This window comes from Hordeum vulgare, chromosome 4H (assembly GCF_904849725.1).
Source record: "Hordeum vulgare subsp. vulgare chromosome 4H, MorexV3_pseudomolecules_assembly, whole genome shotgun sequence".
NCBI classification, from domain to species: domain Eukaryota; kingdom Viridiplantae; phylum Streptophyta; class Magnoliopsida; order Poales; family Poaceae; genus Hordeum; species Hordeum vulgare.
Genome location: NC_058521.1, coordinates 197090420 through 197110380, shown reverse-complemented (window position 1 = coordinate 197110380; position 19961 = coordinate 197090420).

Here is a 19961-nt window from a genome sequence, read left to right as displayed (position 1 = left end):
AGCCCCAGCAAAATCATCACTGTCCCGTCTACATCAGAGGACAGTGATGAATATGATGATCAAACCCTGCAAGCCATCATCAGAAACAAGCAGGAAAGAGTAGCTCAAGCATCAAGCAATGCCATTCCTCTGGCAAAGGACCCCAAGGTCCTCCTTGACTACATCAACATCTGGTATGAGGACCCAAACACTCCGCTTGATGATTTGAAACTTCCCCCTGGCTTTAGCCACATGGTGGCCACTTTTATCAATGAAGCCAAGTGGAAAAAACAGCAGGCCAGGCAGGCCAAAGTTGCAAAGATTAAAAAGGAGAAATTCCTCAAGCAGAATCTCCTCAAATTAACTCTTGATGCACTGGTATCAACACAGGAAGAGCTGAAGAAATTGACTGACAAGTACGCCAAACTGTCAGATAGTAAAAGCCTCAAGAGCAATTTCATCAAGCTGGCCACTAGTGTTGTTGATGACTACAACAAGAGAGCCGCACCCCCAACACCAACTCCTCAGCCCTTGATTGAGGAGCCAGCAGATGAATCTCCTCATGATGAGGAAACTCCTCACGCTGAGGAAGTACAACAAGAGCGTTGTGTTGATGAACCGGCTATTGAAGAAATCATCATGGAAACTCCAGCTGATGAATTTGCTGCCACTGATGAGACTGCCCCTGTCCCAACTGCTTTATCAAAGCAGGCTGATGACTCTGTTCCAACTGGTTCCTCAATACCAGTTGAAGAAACTATAGAGAGAACACCTTCACCAATAGCTTCAAAGGTGAAGAAGATGATTCCGTCTGCATCAGACGTGAAAAAACCAGGGCTACTGAAAAGGAAGCCAAAAAGAGAAAGGCCTCCTCAGCAGAAGAAGAAACAGAAGCAAAGCGCCTCAAAGCACTTGAAGAATCTGCTCCTCTGGACCCTGTGCCCCTGAATGTCGCTCCTTCCTATGAAATGGTCATCATTGATGATCCAGCGAAAAAGGCAGATGAGGAAATGAAAGATGTCGCCTCTGAGGAACACACTGATGAGGAAATTCCGATAGACGACAGTCCTCAACCTTTCAATCCTCGAACAGACAATGTTCAAGCATCAGCTGCACCAGCTGATGAAACTGCCTCTGCCACCAAGCCAGCTGAGGAAGAACAAACTGAAAATCCTCAAGCTGATGAAATTCAACACTCTGAGCAGAATCCTCAAGATGACGAACAGGCTGATCCAACTCCTCCAACTGAGCAAGACGCAGAAATTCCTCAGCCTGAAGCACAGCCAGAGCCATCTCCTCAGCCTGACGCCCAGCAAGCACCATCTCCTTAGCCTGAAGTAGAAGCTGCTGAAATTCCTCACCCTAAGGAAAATGCTGAAGAGAATGCACCTGCCGAGGACAATGCATTCGTCGTCCTCAACCCAGAGACTGCTATTGTTGTCTCTCCTCCTATTCCTCAGCAAAATCTTTTGCCAGTTCAGCGTCAGCCATTCTGCAAGCGTCCAAAGTTTCAAAAGGAAAATTTCTTTGAAGAACGCATGTACTTCATCGGAGAGAACCCCTATGACAAGCCACAAATGAGGCATCTGAAGTTTTGGACTAGGACTTAGATGAACTACTATGCCTCTGTGCTCTGTGGACGAAACAAGATATTCCAGCACAGGCATATTCCTCATGTTGAGCTTGAAGCAATACCGTGCCTGGAGCCAGTCCTCAGTGTACTCCATGATGCAGGTTTACTCCCAATGTGCTCAGACATATCTGACTGGAACAACGAGTTAATTCTTCAGTTCTATGCCACTCTTCACATATCTGGCAACCCTAAAGACATCAACACATGGGTGTTTGATTGGATGTCCCAAAACACTCACTACAAGGCTCCTGCTACTGAACTCCTCAGAGAACTGCTAGTACCAATTCCCTCAGAAGAGGCTGTGAAGCTTTATGGCGAGCGTGAGCTTCCAAATGGAATGATGGAAGTCCTCGTGAAGCCTTTGGCTGAAGGAAAATCTCCGAGAACAACATTCCTCGTCCACGAGCTCAAGTACACACCCAGGTCTGTCTACAGAATCCTCTACAGTGTGCTCGCGCCGATCAAAGGCCATGATGATGAAGAAGATGTTTTAGGCCTCATGAAGAATATCCTCTTCAACATCATTCATGGTATTCCTATCAACATCCATGATTTCTTCTTGAGGACTTTGGCCGACAATGCTATGTGTCCTTTTGATCACAAGATATATGCCCCATGGATCATGAGATTCATCAGGACAAGGACAGGCATCAACTTTCTCGCTGAGTGCCAAAACCATGTTGGTTATATGCCTCCTATCCGGGTCAACAAGAAGACTTTCGAGTCCATTGAAGGCAAAGGAAAATCTGTGATTGAAGAAGGCAGTAGGCCCCTTGATGGCCAGTTAAGAGAACCAGAAGCTTATTCTTCATGGGATGATGCTGAGACTCGTCCGGCAAGCCCCCTTCCTTCTCGCGTGATGAATACCAGAGAGCTCCTCCTCAGTCTTCACCAGAAGGTGGATCGGAACCACAAATGGGTCAAATGCTAGTTTGGTGCCATTGTGAAAACCCTCACTGAAACACAGAACTCTGTGAAGCTCAACCATCACTATCTGCATGAGGTTTTTTATCGCACCTGGGCTACACTTGCACATCTGAAGACTCAGACTGAGCTTAAAGAAATGGACTTTGAGCGAGACTTTGAATGGTCATGGCCTCCCAAGGAGAAGTTCAGGCCTATTCCAGTGCCGGACCTTGAAGACAGCTCCTTTTCTTCATTCCGCACTGCTGAATCTGATGAAGAACAACTCGACACTGCTACCGGTCCAAGGAAGAAGACTACCCCCAAGAAGCATCATGGCTCTTCCTCAACTGCCAAGAAGTGAAGTCTTCAGGGGCGTTAGTCCTCAGTTTGTCCCTTTTTGTCACTTGATGACAAAGGGGGAGAAACTTGAGAGTTAGTCTTCAAGCGGGATATTTTTGGGGCTTATGAACTATATTTAAGTTACAAACTCTTGGCTCTTCTGAAGTTTTTATGTAATGAGTTGTAACTTAAGCCCGATGGTACTCTGACGCTTTTGAACGTTTTTCTTCGCATGCTTATTCCTCAAGTTTTAATACACACATGCTGGAATTCGTCAGATACCATTTGTCATCATGCATCTCCATTTTCTTCATATGATACGCTACATGTATGCATGATTTACAAGACTCAGGGGGAGATCTCCATGATATAAATCATCAATGTGCATTTGCTGTAAAAAGCAAAATCCTCAAGATATGCACCTCTTTAGGGGGAGTCTCACTGAGTCTTGATTTCAAATTCCTCAAATGAGTATTTACACTTCATATTTTTGTTCCCTGTTGAAGACTTAACCTAATTGTCATCAACCACCAAAAAGGGGGAGATTGTAAGTGCATCTAGTGCCCCATAGTGATTTTGGTGGTTTGAAGACTTATAGGTTAAGTATCTAATGTGTTTGTGAGTGTACACATGATCTATAATTCATTCAGGAGTTTTTGAGATATTTGAAGAATATCGACCCCTAAAAATATATGTCTTCAGTTGAATAAATTGGTCTGAAGCTGAAGAAATGAATCGCGAGGAATCTGCGATGAAATTGATATTCCTCATGAAGATACTGACATTGAGAAGTCCGGTGGTTCCTGAAGAAAATCACTCTGAGGAATTGAAGCATGAAGATTTACACTTTTTGTTTTACTTTCTTCGCACTCGAGTAATAGGAACACTGTACTATTAAAGGGGGTCAAAGTTACACTATGGAATGAATTCCCTCATGATGCTCAACCCAAGCCTAATCCTACCAAAAGCCTCAAGTGAGGAATACTAGTGACATGAGGACTCTCACAGTTGTGGGTTCCGACCGTTTCGATAGCCACGCCAAGGCATTGGTCTTATCCACTCCAACGGTCATATTATTTAAGGGTATTAGTGTCAAATCATGTCGGGATGCTCCCAGGCTATAAATATCCACCCCCCACAACCACTAGCTGGTTGGCTGCTCCGTTAGAAACTGACACTTGTCATAAGGGCAACCCAATTCCTCAGAGCCTCCGAGAGTAATTCATGAGTGAGGAAATACACCATACACCGAAACCACAAACCAAACCTAGTGATTGAGCATCACTGAAGAAGTTGTTCTTGTTTGGGACTGAAGCCTTTTACCTTTGAGGATTGTGCATCCTCCAGACGGTTAGGCGTCATGGTCTAGAGCTTTCCAGCAGTCAATTGTGGATCGCCTGGTGACCAAGTTTGTGAGGGTTTGGAAGTCTGCCCTGAAGACTTACCACGAGTGTTGGGCGAGGACTGTGTGTCTTTAGCTCAAGGAGAATACGGTAGGGACTGTGTGTCCTGGGACTGGGTGTCCTTTGGTTTCAATACCAAGCCGCTCGAAACCAGATGGAGGACTGTCACAGCAGTTGGAACTGGGTCATCAACGACTGTCTTCACTGAGCAACGGGTTCTAATTCCTCAACTCCTTACTTTCCTTGTATTATGTGTTGATGACTTTCACTGCGACTGTTTGAAGAATTTGTTGAAGACTTTCTCTGAATTGCCTCAACCCCAAATTCTTCACGTTAGTTAATCCTGATCTGTATTCTGCGTGCCTGCTCATAGTGCAATCTGTTTTCACATTCTTCACTCTGAAAAACTGTTGTTGTGAAACTTTGCACATCTGATCCTTTACTGTTTCCGCTGTAAGTTAGTCATAAGTGAGGAATTTCCACAAAAGGAATTTCCTCAGTGATGAAATTCTAAAAATCTCCTATTCACCCCCTCTAGTTGATATAACGCACTTTCACCAGGCACCCTTGTCGGATCGGGCTCGAGGGCTCCAGCCTGGGGCTGCCGGGTACGGCCGGTGCGATGGGAATGTGCACGGGGGCCCATGTAGCGGGCCTCAACGTGCCCCCCACGGGCCAGGGGAGTGATGTCAAGTGCCAAGGTCATGGGAGTTTGCCATTCAAGAGGTCGACAAGCTGCGAGGGGTGTAGGGTGTGTGCACCTCGCAAGCTGTCGGGATCCCACAGGCTCATGATGATTCAAGGGCCAGCAGCCTCAAGACTATACGTGTCTCGAGGCCCCATGCCACTTGCAGAGAGACGAAGGATGGGAGCTCAGAATCAAGCACCAGGAAAAGGTCGTGACACTCTCACGTAATAATGAGTTTTGGGGCTGTATACGATCTGGGGCCCCCGAAGTGGAAGCCCACGACTTGCCGCGCCATGGCCGCGGAGGAGGGTCCCCTCCCACGCCTAGTGGCAGTCCTCATGCTTCTTCCTAGGGAAGAAGACTGTGAAACTATCACGTAATAACGAGTTTTGGGGCTGTATATGCTCTCGGGCCCCCGAAGTGGAAACCCATGACGGGCCGCGTCGTGGCTGTAGAGGAGGGTCCCCTTCAATGCCTAGTGGTAGTCCTCATGCTCCACGCTAGGGGAGAATACGAAGGAGACACCCCGAGGTCCGCATTTCTTTTTAGGTTAGCCCATGCTTGGCACGGTGGCTGCTTTTATTCATTCATGTTTTTGACTTGCGAACGACACCGCCGGGCTGGCCTGTGTTGGGTGTCGGAGTCGCACCTCTACTTCTTTGGGCTCGCGAACAAGTTAGCTTTTGATTTTTTGGCGGAGGTCTTGGTTTTTCTGGTTTTCATGGAGCTCCCTTGGTTATCAGTCCTCTTACCATGCCCAAATGCAAGCGGGGATGCCCAAATGCAAGCGAGCAAGTATGCTCCATCGAGACCAGTTGTTTATTGTTTCTGCAAGACTTCCCTCAAGGGGCCTCGCGAGGCGGGTCTCGCAAGTAGCTGCTGGACGCGCTGGCATCCCACGCGAAGGGGAAGATCCACTAAGTTTCACACTTCAAGTGCCCTCGAACCCATGCTCGGGGGCTCGGCCCTAGCTCCATGAGGCATCAAGGAAATGGAAAGGAGGGGAAACCAATTTCCCGAAGCACCGCTTCCAGGCAGCATGGATGGAACCCTCGTGAGGGTACCAGCCTCATGAGGTTCATGCGAACAAACTTTGTAGGGGACCCCGTGGGAGATGGAGGCCGAGGGAACGCAAAGCTGGGAAGTGCTCGTGGGCTGCCGGTATCCGTCCCGGATGCACGTCGGGAATTGGGCCTCAAGGCATGAGCTCTACGGTCTCTCCTCAGCCAGGAGTCTCGATATGCGCAAAGGAAAATGAAAAATGTTCTAGAAGAAACGAAGACACCCCAAACATAGTGGGAAATCGTCACCCAAAGCAAAAGCAAGTTACAAGTTTCTAATGCCCACACAGAGCCAAGGGTTCTTTGGTGTGACACGTGAAGGCTGAGCAAGCTCATGCGGAGGAAGCTTCATCCTCATCGTAGTCCTCGGAGGCTGTGGCGCTGAGGTCACCACCCTCCTCGAGAGTCACCTCCAGGAAAACTGCTCGACTAGGGACTCCACGTGTTGGCGCACCTCGCCTTGAGGAGGCTCCAGAGCTCTACGGGCACTGGATCCATCACGCGGGAGTGGTCGAACGCGGGATTGTGGCAATGTAGGTTGGAGAAGACGCTTGATGGAGTTGTACATTAGGGTTAGGCCTACATACCTGCTTCCCCACGCCAACCTAGGACCCCTTATGGACATCAGTGTCCTTAAAGTCTCTTGTGTAGCCTCCACCTCACTCGGTACAACGTACCATCACTCGGCTTGCTTTGAGTCACTCGGATCACCTTGTATTAGTCGGATGCATCCTGGCACTCTGACCACATCAAGCTGAAGGCATCGAAGAGACTGCAACGGCTAAGGACTTAAACCATCACATCAAGTGCAGTGAAGACCCACGTTACGAGTAATGCGCAAAGAGTTATAGTTGTCGTTTCTAGTAACTTCCCTAATTATTAGCATTAACTCACCTTGTAATTAAGCTCGACTGGTTGTGGCATGTACTCTATAAGCCACTCCCGGGTTCAGCACCTTGTAATCTTTCACACCCCATAAGAAAACATCAACCTCAGGGCTCGAAACGTATGGTTGTGACCACTTCCGACTGAGGCATGAACTCGTACATCCGAATGTATCTGGTGCGCCAAGTAAGACTTCCCACCTTTGTTTGTACCCCTAGGTACTATTGTGAGGATCATTCCCAGGAAAGTTGGTGCCCACCATGGGGATGCGCGTCTAGCAAATCCAGCACAGTCGGAGGTTTATCACATTTCTTGTCAACATGATAACACTCATCGGAGAGATCCCATTTGGTTCCCTCAGCTTTATTGTCGACAAGTCGGCGTGGCTGTAGGATGCGCCACTGGACACCGACGCCCTCCTTGCACGAGGTATGTTGCATTTCAGCGCACTCGCGCACGGAGTCCTGATCTGGCATTCGTCGGTGCCATACCACTCGGCACCCCCGTGACCCGCTGCTGTTTGCCGCAAGCGCTCCTGGCCCTCGTGGATGCAACGGCGGATCAAACACGCCATGGCCAATCAGGCCATTTCCGGGCAGGTGGCCATGCTCAACTTTGATGAGCCCACCGTCAGCTTCTTCCCGTCATCAAGCGAGGAGTCACTCGGCGAATCCGAATGTGAAGGAAGCAGGGGTGCCGCCAAGATCTTGATGGCCGACACCAATAGTGGAGGCAACACAAGTTTCACCGTGAAGAATTCTCCCATGCTTGACAGGGGAGAGTGTCGCCACGGTAACAACAACCACCACGTTATGCAGCCACTCACCGAGTAGCATCGGGAGGAACTTCGGCGGAGGAGCAATCAAGCTCTCCGCACCCCCATCACCGGGAACACCCTGGAGTAGATCACGCTAGAGAACGTGCGTCTGGCCAATCTGGTCGAGTGCGAGTGACTCGAGGGACTCTAGTTGTTGCTCGACGCTCGGGCCGCGAGGGACCAGCCGTGCTCCAGCCACAGTCGCAAGAAATTGTTTCCGAACGACCGCGAGCATCACAACAGGGTGATGCGGACACCTGTGCTAAACCTGGCTGCAACCACTTGGATCGCTTATTCAATTCAGCTGAATGACAGCGCGGCTGAGGAAGGCATTAGACAGATCTAGGTTCTGTTGAAGACTACCATGCAACAGAATTCCATAGTGTCACAGTCACGACATTGCATTCACAACAAGTCTGTCCAAGCAGACACCATGTAGTCGGCTCATAGCCTGCACATGCAAAAACGGTGCCAAAGGTCTCCTCCACTTCCGAGACTATCGTGCCCCCGAGTTCAATGCTTGGTCCATAATCATGCAACACATGGTTGATCGATCGCGAGCTGGCCGGGGAGTGTCCGGCTTCGAGGGATTCAACCGACACAGCCGAGTGGCACAAATCCCCTCCAAATACCAGTTGGCCATGGGGATCGGAAAATTCAATGGCGATTCGAAGCTAGAGACCTGGCTGCAAGACTACCGAGTGGCCGTCCAGATCAGTGGTGGCAACGATTACGTCTCTATGAAGCATTTGCCCCTCATGTTGGAGGGGTCCACAAGGGCGTCGCTCAATCAGCTACCCTCTAGCAGCATCCACAGCTGGGGCGACCTCGCCCGATTGTTCGTCAAGATCTTCAAGGGCATGTACAAGCGCCCAGGTGGCCTAACGGAGCTGCAACATTGTGTCCAGAAGAGAAGTGAGACTCTTAGGGACTACAACCAGCGATGGACCACACTGCGCAATACCGTTGAGAGTATCATTGAGAACTAGTCCGTGTGCGCTTTCAAAGTGGGCACTCGGAATCGGGAGCTCATTCTCAGGTTTGGCCGATCGGGGGACCTGTCCCTCAGTCGGGCCATGGAAATTGCCAATTAGTAAGAGAATGGCGAAGAGGAAGACCACCACCACAGCGGCAAAGCCCGAGCAAGCAAAACCCCTCGGTCAGGCAACGTTGGGAAGAAGCAGAAACGAAAATGCGACCCATTGGGCAAAGCCGAAGTAGCTGTTGTCCCAGGGCAGAGTGAGAATAAATCCAAGAAAAAGAAGAAGAACTGGGCTGGCAAAAAGAAGGTGAAGTCCAAGGGCAGCCTTTTAGATCAGCCATGTCCGATTCATTCTCGCAAGGATAAGGAAGGGGAGACCATCCCCGCCAAGAACATGGCTCGCGACTGCCATCTGCTCCAGAAGGAGATGGGCGGAGAGCCCTCCGGGGACAAAGAAGATGAAGACGACCCAGCGGACGCCTTCGGGTATCCGAACATTGAGGCGACCCTCATGATCTTCACTGACGTCGAGAGAAAGAGCCGATTGAAGGTTATCAATCGGAAGGTGAACATGGCAGCCCCGGCTATCACAAAGTACCTAGACTGGACGAAGACGCCCATCACATTCGACTAGTAGGATCACCCGGCCAACATAGCCACCACGGGAGACAGGCGTTGATGGTCGATCCTACGGTCAATGGATTCCAACTGCGGAAAGTCCTCATGGATGAAGGCAGCAGCCTTAATATCGTCTACATGGACACTCTCAAACCCATGGACATCCCATTGTCCCCGCTGAGCAAGAGTAACTTGCAGTTTCACGGGGTTATCCTCGGGAAGAAGGCTGAATCGCTCGGCCAGATCACTTTGAGCTTCGTATTCGGCAATGAGAATTTTTTTGCAAGGAAACATTGACCATTGAAGCGGTTGACTTTCGTAGCGCATATCACGCCATTCTGGCTAGGCCTCCCTACGCACGTTTCATGGTCCGCCGATGCTACATGTATATTAAGCTTAAGATGCCAGGGCCAAAAGGTGTGATCGCGGTGACTCGCAATTGTAAGGTTGCCAAGGAGTGCGTCCAGCAAGGCTCTAGGATCGCCAACGAGCAGGTCTTCACAGCCGAGCTTGATGGGTACAACAAGGCAGTGGACACCAAAGATCTACTCAAGTCGAAGTGGCCACCAACTGAATCTTCTTTTCAATCGGCCAGTCAGACGAAGCAGCTCCACGTCCAGCTCACCGATCTGAGTGCTTCTATGACCAACATCTCCACCTCACACGGAGAGAAATAGGAAACTGTGCTCCTCTAGTTCCTCCGTGAGAACTGGGTTACCTTCACATGGAAGTCATCTAACATGTCGGGGGTTCCTAGAGAGCTGGCTAAGCATTGCCTCCGAGTAGACTCAAAGGTCAACCCCGTCAAGGAACACCTTCCCTGCTCCTCCATGGTGAAGCATAGGGAAATCGGTGAAGAGATCGCTTGGCTCCTAGGTGCCGAGTTCATCCATGAGGTCTACCACTCTGAGTTGTTGGCGAACGTGGTCCTGGTGCCAAAGAAGAAAAATTCACTCCAAATGTGTATTGATTTCAAGGAACACCTGGGTCGCTCCTCCGTGGAGCCTCCGTGGAGAAGCGTAGGGCAATCGGCGAAGAGATCTCTCGGCTCCTAGCTACCAAGCTCATCCGTGAGGTCTACCAAACCGAGTGGTTGGTGAACGTGGTCCTGGTGCCAAAGAAGAACAATTCACTCCGAATGTGTATTGAATTCAATCACCTCAATTGGGCCTACCTGAAGGACCACTTCCCTGTGCCCCGCATAGATAATATCATAGATTCGATTGCCGGATGTGAACACGTGTCGTTCCTGGACGCGTACTCCATGTACCACCAGATCCGAATGTACGAACCTGATGTAATAAAAACAGCCTTCAACACACTATTCGGGTGTTTTTGTTACATCATGATGCCATTCGGTCTCAAAAACGTTGAAGCCACCTTCAAGCGCATGATTCAAAAACGTGTACAGGAACAAACCAATCAGAATGTCGAAGCATACATGGACGACATCGTGGTCACGTCAAGGAAAGGTTCCGACCTCCTGGCCAACCTCGCCGAAACCTTCGCAAACCTTCGACTCTTCGGGATTAGGCTCAATACAGACAAATGCACCTTCGATGTACCGGTTGGTAAGCTACTGGGTTTCTTTTTTTTTTGAATGAGGTATCGATGCCAATCCTGACAAGATGGGAGCCATCATGCAGATGAGACCGCCGGAGCTCAGCCATGATGTGTACAGAGGCTTACGGGCTGCCTTTTATCCATGAGTCGCTTCATCTCAAGACTCGGTGAGAAGGCCCTGCCTCTTTATCGTTTGATGAAGAAATACGACACATTCGAGTAGACCGATGAAGCGCATGTCGCATTTAACTAACTTAAAGCTCTGCTTTCCACCCAGCCGGTGTTGGCTGCTCCGAGCAGCAGGGAGACCTTGCTCTTGTACATCGCTGCTACTAGCCATGTGGTTTGCACCGTACTCACCGTAGAGCATGAAGAAGCGAGCAAAGCGTACAAGGTAAAAAGGCCCATCTACTATATTTCCGAAGTGCTGACCCCTTCAAAACAAAGGTATCCAGACTACCAGAAGCTGGTTCATGGGATCTACCTGACTATGAATAAGGTGGTCCACATTTTCAAGATCACTCGGTCACTATCATCAGTGATGCTCCCTTGGTGGAAATTCTGCACAATTGGGATGCAACTGGCCGAGTGGCCAAATGGGAGATTGAGCTCCTACCGGTGGAGATCAAGTTTGAGGCCAAGAAAGCAATCAAGTCTGAGGCTGTGGCAGTCTTTCTTGCCGAGTGGGTAGAGCAACAGCAGCCGGCTCCAGTCATCCCCAATAATTGGATCGTCTTCTTCAATGGATCCAAAATGCTCCATGGCTCGGGGGCTGGAGTGGATTGAGCTATGTGCTCCCAATCCACTTCGATTCATCCAACAATGAGGACGAGTACGAGGCCCTCCTGTACGGGTTCCGCATGGCCATCTCACTCGACATTCACCGATTGACGGTTTGTGGTGACTCAGATCTCGTTGTTAACCAAGTAATGAAAGAACAGGACATCCAAAGTCCAGCAATGACAATCTACTGCAATGTGGTCACAAAGCTGGAGAAAAACTTTGAAATGTTCGAATTACACCATATGCCCCGAGCCATGAACCAAGAGTCCGACGACTTGGCGAAGATCGGGTCCACTCAGAAAATCGTTCCGAAGGGCATGTTTCTCGAGCACTTATGCGCCCCCTCGGTCAAGGACGATCCCTTCACTGAAGAGCCCCCACAAGCAATCGGTCCGTCTAATCTGACTGACTTCGATGTCCCAATCGTGGTTGACCTCGTCCACGAGATGTTTGACATCATTCCTGAATGGACACAATCTTATCTAGCTTACTTGCTTCGGCAAGAGCTTACCGAGAACGGAGAGGAAGTCTGCCAAATCGTTCGGTGCTCTAAAGCTTTTAAAGTACTCGAAGGCAAACTTTACAAGAAGAGCGTTACAGGAGTCAGCCAAAAGTGCATCTCTGGAGAGGAAGGGCTACAAATCCTACACGAGATCTACTCGGGAACCTATGGACACCATGCGTCCTCTTGGACCTTGGTTGCCAAGGCCTTCCGAGCAGGTTTTTATTGGCCCTCAGCCAATGAGGAAGCAAGGGACCTGGTGGACATGTGTGTCTGGTGCTAGTTTTACAAGAATCATTCGCCCAAGCCTGCATCGGCACTGAATATGATTCCGCTTACTTGGCCATTCGTCGTATGGGGCCTCGACATGGTCAGCCCTTTGTGTACTGGGTCGAGCGGATTCACCCACCTGTTAGTTGTTGTGGATGAGTTCACCAAGTGGGTCAAAGCTAAATCCATAAAAAACTTGGACGCGGCGACATCCGTCAGCTTCATTCGGCGGATTATCTTCAGATTCGGAGTCCCTCATTACATCATAGCCGACAACAGAACCAACTTCCACTCAGACGAGTTTTGCGAGTTCTGCCACTCCCAGGGTGCTCGGGTTAACTATGCCTCCATGGCGGACCCTCAGTCGAATGGGTAGGCGGTACGGGCGAATGGCATGATACTTCAAGGACAGAAGCCTCGGCTGATGAGAGACCTCAAATATGCTATTGGCGCTTGGGTCGAAGAATTACCATCAGTCATGTGGGGTTTGTGAAGGAATCCGAATCATTCAACCAGGAGGGCTCAATACTTCATGGGGTATGGGTTGGAAGCTGCACTACCGAGTGATTTATGTCAGAACTCTCCCCGAGTGGAGAAGTACAACGAAGCCGAAGCTAAAGCAGCATGCCAAGACAATTTGAATCTTTTTTTGAGGAAGAGAGGGAGATAGCTCTCATTCGGTCCATGGCGTACCAGCAATACCTTCCTTGCTACCATGATAAATAAGTCAGGGGCCGAGCGTTTCAAGAGGGGGATCTAGTCCTCTAACTGGACCAACAGAAACCCCACAAGCTGGCACCCCTTGGCAAGGGCCATTCGCCATCTCCAAAGTCCTGCACAACTGAGCTTATCGACTGTACAACATTCATAACAACGTGGAGGAACCCACAACCTGGAACACAGACCTACTCCGCAAGTTCTACATATAGAATGTTTCTTTTTCATTCCTGTAATTAATCCGAATGATTAGAAGAATAAAGTTCTTACTTTCTTCAACTACCCACACACACTTCACTCCGGTGAAACACACCTGCAGTTGGTTCTAAATCCTTAACTCCGAACCTATTTTCGCTTAAGGTAAAACCTGCCTCGAGTGCGGACAATCTCCTCATCGGGGGCTTAGCTACGAACCAGCTATCGCCTAAGCCATCTTCACAAGAACAAAACATCTTGGTAGCGAACCTATTTCGTCTAAGGTGGACCCTTGCCGGAGTGATCGTGGAAACCTCCACACCCGGGGGCTTACCTATGAACCAGCCTTCACCTAAGTTAAAGCGGTTCCAAATGAAGGCAAGATCTCCATTCGGACACCAAGATGAACAAAACAAAACTTTCTTTGTAGCGAACTTGTTTCACCTAGGGCGGACGCTTCCCCGACTGACCGTGGAAACTTCCACACTTCGGGGATTAGCTGTGAACCAGCTTTCGCCGAAGTTAAAGCGGTTCGGAATGAAGACAAGATCCCCATTGGGACGACAAGATAAACAAAACAAACATTTCTTGGTGGCGAACCTGTTTTGCCTAAGGGAAACCATTCACCGAGTAAGGACAACCTCCACATTCGGGGGCTTATCTATGAACGAGCCTTCGCCTAAGTTAAAGCAGTTCCAAATGAAGGCAATATATTCATTTGGACGCCAAGATGAACAGGACAATCATCCCAAGTAGCTATTTTGTTTTCACCTTGAGAGAAAGAATCTCGAGTGTGGACAACCTCCACACTCGGGGGCTTAGCCGCGAACCAGTTTTAGCCTAACTCACAAAGAATCCCGAGTGAGGACAACGTCCACACTTGGGGGCTCAGATACGGACCAGCTTTCAACTAAGTCACGAATATTCCTGAGTGAGGACAATCTCCTCACTCGGGGGCTTAGCTGCGAACCAGCTTTCGCCTGAGTCAAAAACAATCCTGAGTGAGGACAACTTCCGCAGTCGGGGACTCGGACGCGAACCAGTTTTTGTTCGAGTATAAATATCCCCAAATAAAGACGATGAAGAAAATAAGATCCAAAATCAAATACAGATAAACGGGATCAAGGTCAGCTAAATGTATGCAAAAGAGAGGGACCAGAGCCCACTCGAAGTTTTGGGTTACATAAAATCATTAGGCATCCCGAGGCAAATTTAAGCTTAAGTGTTTTTCCTCCAAGCATCACTCAGAGGCCGAAGATTCCACCACTTCCACGAAGGTGTAAAGATCGATTCCTTCTACGATCTGTGTGGCAGCCACCATGAACATCTCCATGAAGTCTTCAAACTTGGCACTTTTATAGTTGACAACCCAAAGATTCTTCAGGTTCTCTTCATCCACCCCTTGCAATCAATGTGGACGAGCGAAAGGATAATGCCAACTCTAGCCCTTGCCAACGGTTTCTTCCACCACATAAGTTCATTGGGAATGGCCTTCACACGGTTCACAATGGACTGGGCATCTTTCACGGGAGCATCTTCAGGCGCTTTCTACTGGTCAATCTCCCCAACGATCGACTGAAGCACCTTGAAGCAAGCCAGTACATAATCGACGCGATCCTCCCGCATGAGGAGTGACAAAGCAGTGCTGTCCTTCAAAAGCCCTCTCTTGGGATCAAGCTCCTTCTCTATTTGCGTGGTTTCTTCTTCGACATCGATAGCAAAGGCTACACTCAACAGAAAACACAGGACAAGAAACAACACATAGTTCCAAAGTACCAACCGTTTTGGGCTTGGCCTCAGCCGCTTGGATCTTCTGCTTGGCATCCTTCCAAGCGGATGTAAGTTCTTCATCCCTCTTCTCAAGGGCTTCCTTCATGGTCACTAGAGAAATGGAATTCTCCATCCTATCAGAAAGGCAATCTGACAAGACAGCCTCAGTCGGATAAGTAAAGATAACCTAATGGAGCATCAGTCGGATGGAAAAGACATACCTTCAGCTGTTTGCTTCTCCTACTCCAGTCGCTTGTTCTTGGCTTTCTCTGCATCGAGGCTTAGTCAAAGTTCCTGCAACTCTTTCTCCATGGCGTTATCACGGCCCACGGGCGCACAAGAAGTCTGCAGTCAACAAATACAAATAAGGTATAACATTATGTCGCGACTCAAAGAGTACCACCGATTGCCAGAGTCGACGGTAGCCTCGGAGACTACACCCAGTGGGTGCGCTCAGCACGCCCCCACTAGAATTATAGAGGATAAGGGATCTGTTCTCGACCGGCCTCTATCAATCAAAACAAAGAAACTAAGATTATCTCGGACTGCTCCAGTCAACAGTAGCCTCGGGGACTACACCCAGTGGGTGCACTTAGCACGCCCCCACTTTAAGGATGGAAGAAAGAAAAGGGCTCCGCACCCTACCGGACTCTGTCAAACATACAAAGAAACAAAGACTACCGCTGACTGACACAGTCAACGGTAGCCTCAGGGACTATACCCAGTGGGTGCGCTTAGAGCGCTCCCACAAAAACCAAACACCCAGCGGATGTGCCTATGGGCATGCCCACTCGGTATTCCTACTAAGGAAAAGATTCAGAAACAAATACATGCGTAAAGGACTTACCCGAATGTTTTTTCCACGGCTTCAGTCGCGTCGTATGCCTCCTTCAAACGTCCAACTATCACGTCTAGCTGAGCCAAGGCCTCCTTTGGCGCCTCCTCGTGGTCCGCTGGTGTATGGTGGAGCTGGAAGATGTTGCGGTCCTTGGGGACATATGACGAAGTGGTCAGCGGATATAGTCCGAGTGACGCCCCAGCCGAGGCAGTCTGCTGCACCACAAGAGTCTTTTCCTTGATGCTCACTCGGTTGGGAGTCGGAGCCTACTTTAGTGCTTCTCCAGCTACAGAGGGTACGTCAGCGTCGAGATCAACCACGTCTCATGGTTCTGCACATGTCCACAAGATAATCAAAAGGCCATTCGTATATCGAAAGCTCAAACATCGAATGAATCGTTGGAAAACCTCAAGGGTTACCTTTAGATGAAGTGACACCAACGTCAGAGCTACTTTCGGAAGAGGCCTTGGGATCTAGTAAAGCGGTTGAAGTATCAGGCCTAGAAGAGAAACAACAAAACCCAATCATTACTTGGAAGATATTTCTCAAACTGGGACGAAACACACTGTAAAGGTACTCAAGATGAAGCCACAGGCACGTCGACCTTGATGTGCGGTAGAACGGCCTTATAAGGCTTGGAGCTCGAGATCTTGGGTTGCTTCGCGGGCTGCTCCCGCAGCGCCTCAATTTCACTCCGACCCCGCTTGGAGCTACGAGTCGACATTGCTAGCGCACTCGGCTTCACTGTCAACAGAGTCTTTGGGGCGCCTGTGCGGACTCCAGGGTCCTAGCATGCCTTCGAATGGGTCTCGACCTGGACTTCATCAGACGGGAACATTCCGCCTCGTCTTCACGCTCATCCTCGCTCTCATCTATCTCCTCATCGTCGCCTTCATCCTCTTCGTCGTCCTCCGAGCCCTCCGGGTGCTCGGTGTCTTGGTTTTCAGTGTCACTTTCCACGTCAATGGACACGCGGTCAACCACGAGTATGGAACTGCCAGCCTTGTAAAAACATGTCGAATGAAGTAAGCAAAATCACAAATGGGAGTTGAAACAACGACAAAATTCACTCGATACAGATGCTCGATGCCTCACCTCATTCGGCTGATGATCTTCCGAGAAAGGAGGAACCTGCTTGGAGCCCGTGGGTTATCTCTCACTAGGGTAATGGCTTTGAGTTTATTCTCCAGCGCCTCTTCCCTGATCTACTCAAGATGGACTCGAGTCGGATCATCCGACCCTTCATATTTCCACATTGGATGGACTCTCGCATGAAGAGGTTGGATCCTACGCTGGAAGAAGACCTCCAAGAGGTCCATCCTGTTCACACCCTTCCGGATCAAGGCGACCAGCGCTATCATCAAGATATCTGCATGGGTCTTCTCCTCCTTGCATAAAATCGAGGTAGGGGCCGGGTGGATCCTATCAGCAGTGTAGGGCGGGAAGCCCGAATGACCCTCGCCGACTGGGACGTCTCGGCAATAAAAACAAGAGTCCTACCAGTTCTTCACCGGGTCCGGGAAATCATCTAGGGAAATCTACTCTTGCCCCTAAGCTGAATACCTAATCCACCACAAAGTTGCACTACATTGGTTCTTCCCCCCGACAAGTAAGACTTGTTCACGGTCATCACTCGACACGTGAACATGCACTTGAAGAACCCCCAATGCGGGTGACACCTGAGGAAATTCTCACACACAGAACCAAATGCGACTAGATACGAGACATCGTTGGAGGCAGGTGGTGGAGCTGAGCCCCGAAGAAATGAAGAAATGCTCGGAAAAAGGGATGCGGAGGCAGAGAAAAACTTCTCTCGATGTGGGTGACTTGGAGCACTCTCTCGTCGTTCTGAAGCGCTGACTCTAGCTCGCGAGCTCCCCTCGGTGACCAAGCCTTTGCCCTCCAGCTAGAGAAGTCGCCCCTTCGAGAGTCAGGACGACATCTAGTGGCCCTGGATCCATCCTCGTGGAAGCACTTCGGCGCTCGAGGAGGATCCACGCAAGCCTTTCTTGGCCCGCTCAGCCTTCAACAACTCTCCGTTCACCATGTCGGGTAGTGGAGAGGTCGGGGCCAGGAATTGATGGAGGCAGCTGGCGGCTCTTGTTTTTGGTGGCAAGAGTTGTAAGTGGAGATGGCAAGGACCCAATTCTGATGCGCTGTTTCCTCTGCCTTCCACCTCACGACTTAATACCTCACGGGGAGATGCCCCATCAAGTACATCACCGCCCCGAGGAAGATCTGCAGTATCCCGAGGAAGGGGAGCAATGTAGTATGATAGCGACATCACACAGGCGGAAATTGGGGCATCACCCCACTACTTCCACTACCCGCGTCTCTGTCGAAACCGCCCCCCCTCGCGCGCTCCTTCAATTCAAAAGCTGCAGAAAAAACTATCCTGCCTCATATCCCGAATGGATTCCGTATCCACGGTGAGCGACGAGGTGAGCCAAATGTTCTTTTCGCTTGGCTCGCCATATTCACGTGTACCCTCGATGCCGGGGGTGATGCACTGCAACTCACGTCAAAGGAGACCCGACCGACATTGCGATACGCAATACAATCGACGGATGCTTTTGAGGACCCGAAGCCCCACATGCCCGGGAGGGACCCCGTTAGGGAGTGCGGCGGCTATGGTGTGCCCTAGGTCAATTTGCTCGCCCTAGAGCCTCGGGATTCGTAGATCTCAAACTTGAGGGACAACGAAGAATGAGAGATAAAATACGATGGAGAGATAAAATGTAGATGAAAAAAATAGTATATTGATGTTTCGATTGTGTGTTGTTTCAATCAGCCATCACGTCCAATATATATAAGAGGTGGTTGTACTTACCATTCAAGCAAAGGATTCATCTAGGCTTTCCTTACAAGAAAATTACAGCAAATCACGCCCTAGAGTCCTAATTCTAGTCTAATTCGGATTCAGCCCAAACCTGGCCCAATCTTCTGTCTTGATCCTTGCATGGGCCGTGGAATCTGCATATGGCGTCCAATGGAGACGATTCAAACATCAATTTTGTGTGCCTCCACGAGGCCAAGAATCTGTATATTGATCAGTTTCTCAAATCAAGCCATCTTGAATACTCCACGAGCTCATCTTTAACTTTGAATCAGCCTCCGTCATGTAGCAGTCTTCACCGTCCGAGTGTTTTAGCTTCCCTATAGGCCTTGTACTATCTCAGATGCTAATGTCCTTAAATAAATGTTGACCATTTCTATGTTACTAACAACTTTCATGTTCAACACTTTCCCATCCGAGGCCATCTAGATGACTACAGAGGACAATCTTCACCTTCTGGTTGAATCACTCGGATCTGGAGCTCTTTAGTCGGTGGATGAAACTTCTAACTTGGACAACAATTTTCCCCTAGGAATTCATGTATCTGCACTCCTTGACTAAAGTTTCACTCGTATTTGGAAACTTTTCACTCGGTCATCAAGCCTTCACTCGGACAGCTATATTTTACTCGGATGATAAGCTTTTCACTCGGATTTCCCGAATGAAAACACAACCTGAATTCGTTTCGCCTCTCTAGGTTGCATACAACCTCGGATTTGGGCAATTCATATCTAAAAAACGACCGATACGACGAGACAAAACTTTTCCGCGTTGAAGATTTTTCGATTTAAGGCCACCTTGAGAGTTAAATCTCTCGCGCGACCCACCAAACACCATCCAAGCGAGTGTCTGGTCCCTCGTGCCATACTTTTGCTCAGGATCCGTTCGAAGTGTTTTCCTTCTAACTTTTGCATAAGAACTCGGATTGAGATAATTTATATATATAACTCGATCAGATCGATGAGACGCAGACAATTCATGTAGATCATTCCTTCATCGGAGGTTGTCGTGGAGACTTAATCGACCAAAAAAGCACAGAGAACATCCAAACATGACAATCCAAGTGTAATTTGGCCCTTGAAATAAAGCTGAATGGCAATGGCCTAAACATGAAGGTTGTTTCACTCGGTAATATGAACTTTCTCATATAAAAAACCTTCTCGTTTTCTCCATCTT